The 5,000-nt window shown below is 48.8% G+C and overlaps 1 protein-coding gene across 8 annotated transcripts in view; it reads left to right on the top strand.

The window, feature by feature from the left end:
- The window catches only part of pex7 (peroxisomal biogenesis factor 7), a 38,558-nt gene that overhangs the window by 2,538 nt on the left and 31,020 nt on the right, over positions 1-5,000 (top strand). The gene's annotated exons all lie outside the window — the stretch shown is intronic.

The raw sequence follows: 5,000 nt of genomic DNA on the forward strand, positions 1-5,000 counted from the left end.
AGTTTGACAAACTGGACACAGACTTGGCCTGCTGCTCCCGTCTCGTCCCATCTCGTCTCGTCCCGTCTCGTCTCGTCCCGTCTCGTCTCGTCTCGTCTCGTCCCGTCTCGTCTCGTCTCGTCCCGTCCCGTCTCGTCTCGTCTCGTCCCGTCCCGTGTGTCTGTCCATGGAGGAAGCTTCAGAAATGATCTTGACTGAGAAAAGACGATGGGTGGATGAGTTTGAGTCCAGTTGCGAGCTGGGATCATCTCCTCCATCAGTGTGGGAGCTAAGCTAACTGTATCAGAGGGGTGGAGCTGTGCTGATGGATGAGAGCTTCATCAGCAGCTGTCTTCAGATCAGCAGCAGAAGCCGCTGATGAGTTCGGCTTAATTAGTTTGTGAGAGCGAGCGAGCGGAAATCTGTGATGAGGTCAGCAGGAAGCTGCTGTGAGGCGAGGTTCTTCAGGTGAACAGCTGTCCACTGTACAGGTGAGAGGAAGCCTGCTCAGCTGTGATTGGATAGCTGAGAAAAGACAGGGGCGGGGCTTAGGGAGGACCAATAGATAATCACTGGCTGCTGTTGGTGTGTGTGTGTGTGTGTGTGTGTGTGTGTGTGTGTGTGTGTGTGTGTGTGTGTGTGTCAGGACAGCACAGAGTCAAAGTGTTTGTTGTTGAGCTCGTTACAGCTGATCAGATAATCGTCCAGGAGAGGTCTGGAGCTCGTTAACCTGCAGCTAAATCATTTACTGAGCCCCACCTCCGTCATGAAGCCTCCACCTTGAAGCCTCCGTCATGAGACCTCGGTCATGAAGCCTCCGTCATGAGACCTCGGTCATGAAGCCTCCGTCATGAAGCCTCCGTCATGAGACCTCGGTCATGAAGCCTCCACCTTGAAGCCTCCACCTTGAAGCCTCCGCCATGAGACCTCGGTCATGAAGCCTCCGTCATGAAGCCTCCATCATGAAGCCTCCGTCATGAAGCCTCCGCCATGAAGCCTCCACCATGAAGCCTCCACCTTGAAGCCTCCACCTTGAAGCCTCCGTCATGAGACCTCGGTCATGAAGCCTCCATCATGAAGCCTCCGTCATGAAGCCTCCGCCATGAGACCTCCGTCATGAAGCCTCCATCATGAAGCCTCCGCCATGAGACCTCCGTCATGAAGCCTCCATCATGAGACCTCGGTCATGAAGCCTCCATCATGAAGCCTCCACCATGAGACCTCGGTCATGAAGCCTCCATCATGAAGCCTCCGTCATGAAGCCTCCACCATGAGACCTCGGTCATGAAGCCTCCATCATGAAGCCTCCACCATGAGACCTTGGTCATGAAGCCTCCGCCATGAAGCCTCCGCCATGAAGCCTCCATCATGAAGCCTCCATCATGAGTCCGATGCATCCTGATGGTTCGAATCCAGAGCTGCTCAGGTCCTGGTCCTGTTGTTGTTGCTGTTGTTGTTGTGTTATAATGTGAAATATAATATATATGTCATATTTCATATCACGGGGTGTGAAGTGTTTGTTGTTGTTACGGTTGTTGTTGTTGAAGTCGTTGTTGGATGGTTAATAACACTTATTTATTTATTTATTTATTTATTTATTTATTTATTCTGACTTTACAGTCTTTCATAAATATGAAATAAAGCAGCAGTTTGACTTTAATTGAAGTTGTGTGAAGTTGCTGTGTAACATGTTCACAGCACGTTACGTGTTCTTTGTTCTGAGTCTGAAAGAACGTGACAGAGAGCAGAGCTGTTGTCGTCGAGTTGACTGGTGGTTTACTGCAGCAGCCTCAGGTGGAGGTGAAGGTCAGGTGGCGTCACGACATGAGAACAAACGACCCTCTGAAATCAACTCTCTCCTCCACCCTGAAGCTCCGTCACACTTTGTTTAGTTTCCTGAAGAATGACGGTGAGTGGAGGCAGCGAATGAAGGACTACAAACAGATGCACTGTGGGTAAAATCATCATGAAAACTTTGATTGTTGGCGAGACTTTGGTTATCAGTAGAGTCCTCCTGTGTGTGTGTGTGTGTGTGTGTGTGTGTGTGTGTGTGTTGATCAGAGACATATATTCCTGTTTGATGGAGTCTTCAGTGATCATGTGACCTCATCAGATACAAACCAGCTGGCCTCAGTGATCACAGCAGCCTGAAGCATTAAAACCAGAGTGAGACCAAATGATGACAAATGATCACACACACACACACACACACACACACACACACACACACACACACACACACACACACACACACACACTCTCTGCAGGGTGGTGTTGATGGAGCGGTCCTGTCTCACATCAGACTCCTGCTGCCGGCCTGATGAGACGACAGGACGGATCGATAGACGGACAGAGACGTGATGTCACGACTGTTCTCGATCAGTCTGTGACGTGTTCGACACGTTTACTGAGCGACACATCAGCTGACTCAGCTGGTTACAAACGAAAGTGTCTGCTGGCACCGCTAGTTAACCTTAGCTCGATGCTCGCTAACATTATCGCTAGCAAAAACAAGCAAGCTCACATTAGCTAACAGCAGCTAACAGACTGAGCTAACATGAGCTAACAGCAGCTACAGCTGTCAGCAGTTTACTTCACTGTCCATCATAAACTCTGTAAATCGCAGCGTTGAACTTGGACAGTCTTGTGGTTGCAGTTATCAGGTGTAATAGAGTCTTTCCAGATCTCCTGGCTGTGGATTAAAACGTCTCGGTGGTGTTACTGACCGCCGAGGACGTGAACCGGAAAAGAAATCGACCTTTCACTTTGTCTGCGTTGAAGTTTCCTGCAGTGCGAGTTATCTCGGCCGTAATCCGGTTTAACTGAAATGAAAGTGAAGCCAGGCGGAGCCGGAGAGAAGTCGGCCATCAATCAGAGTCTCAGATAAAGTTCAGAGGCTTCGCTGCGAGGTCGACCTCCGCCTGCTGAACTTCACACTCCAGCAGTTTTCCTTCGACCATCAGAGAGCTGAAGGAAGACGGACGTCATACGTACACGGCACACGTGGAGCTGATCGGATCAGTTACCAGACTTTGACCTGTAATTCTCAGAAAACTACGACATTGTAACGTTTCCGAGAGGTTTGTTTGTTTGCAGGAAAAACTTGAAAACTATCTGATCATGAAACCGGTGGAAGGTTCAGTCACTGTGTCTGTCCGGTTCTCTGAATATATTCATCAGTTTTCGTGTCGCGGACGCCCGATCTGAGAGGATGTCGTCTTCGGGAATCTCGTCTCTTTTTGCTCCAACTTTAAATATCCCGTGTCTTTGGACAAGCCGCCTAAGAAGATCCGTCTGAAATTATTTAAACAATTTCATAAATGAAACAAACTGACTCCACAGAAAAACATTTAGAGGTTGATTCATGGTTAAATCATTTATTTCTGCTCATATTCTCGGGTTAGTTTCTGTCTTTGTTGCGTTTTTAACATTTCGAAACCGTGATTTTTATACCGCGATACATCGTACCGCGTGCGTTTGTTTAGATCTGCGTCATTAAATAATATCATGTTAGTGTTATTTATTTTAGGACATGAAATATTTTAACACAGTGTCCATTTACGTTTGAGTCTTGAGACTTCCCGTGTTGGCGTCGTGATCGTACCGTGAAAACGCCACGCTGCCTTTTGTCATCGCAGCATCGTAAACACGAAGAAGTGACAAATAAAAGAGATTATTTTTTATTTATTCTCGCTGTGTTCATGTTTAATGAGTCACATTTAAAATAATAATTATCTGAGCGGGTGTGTTCACGGGTCATTTCTAATCGTCTCTGACATAAACGAGACGTGTCATCATCATCATCATCATCATCATCATCATCATCATCACTGTCGAGGTTACATCACAGATATCAGGGTTTTCAAAATAAAAGTCTCTGCTGCTGTGCTGTGAGTCTTATGGACGGGTGGATGGATGATAATGGGTGGAGAATTGCTGCCTTATCTCGGCGTGGAGGCTTCCCCTCTGGTGGAGAGGCTGAGCGGCGTCTCTGTCTTTGAAGAGAGAGAAGAGAGGCATGATGGGTAAGCAGCGGGCAGATGGCGTCTCACTCCGATAAGCTTATCGGGGTTTCCCATGCTCCCCTGCTGCCTCCCTCCACCCCCCTCCACATCACATCTCCACCTCCAGCTTCAGCCGGCCTCAGGACCTCCTCCACCAGCTCAACCAGAGCTTCAGTCAACACACAAACTCCAACCATGTGACCATGTTGGACAACAACTACAACAGATGAGAAACACTGCGTCACGGAGACCACGTCCAGGTTTTAGACAGTCTGCGGGGACGTCACAGAGACTACGTCCAGGTTTTAGACAGTCTGCGGGGACGTCACAGAGACTACGTCCAGGTTTTAGACAGTCTGCGAGGACGTCACAGAGACTACGTCCAGGTTTTAGACAGTCTGCGGGGACGTCACGGAGACTACGTCCAGTTTTAGACAGTCTGCGGGGACGTCACGGAGACTATGTCCAGTTTTAGACAGTCTGCGGGGACGTCACTGAGACTACGTCCAGTTTTAGACATCATTGTGGATCATTGTGGATCTCAGACTCTTAGACTACAGACTTGTGTCTTTGTGTCTTCAGTGACATGTCTTACATGATGAAGCGTCCTTGTGTCTTCAGTCTGTTCCAGTCTCTCGCCTCGTGTAGGACAGACAATCTCACCCACGCGGCCTCCGTGATCACATCCAGCCTCAACCACGCGAAGGACACACGTCAGCGTCCGCGATGCCTGGAGCTGTTAATTGATCAGATCGTTATCGTTAGAGTCGGCTGAGGTGATGATCATGTGATCAGGACCCTCCTTCCTCCCTGTGGAGGTGTTCACAGGCTGACTCCTGGGAAAGGGTCTCGCTTTATTTCAGCTGCTGTGTCAGCAGCTTCACACACACACACACACACACACACACACACACACACACACTCTGTGGAGTTGGCATGTTTTCAGCAGCTTCTTCACGCTCGGCTGAGGAGGACGAGGGCGATGAAAGAGGAAGAGGAGGGTTAAAACAGTCATGG

Source organism: Larimichthys crocea, chromosome VI (assembly GCF_000972845.2).
Source record: "Larimichthys crocea isolate SSNF chromosome VI, L_crocea_2.0, whole genome shotgun sequence".
In the NCBI taxonomy this organism is placed as follows: Eukaryota; Metazoa; Chordata; class Actinopteri; family Sciaenidae; genus Larimichthys; species Larimichthys crocea.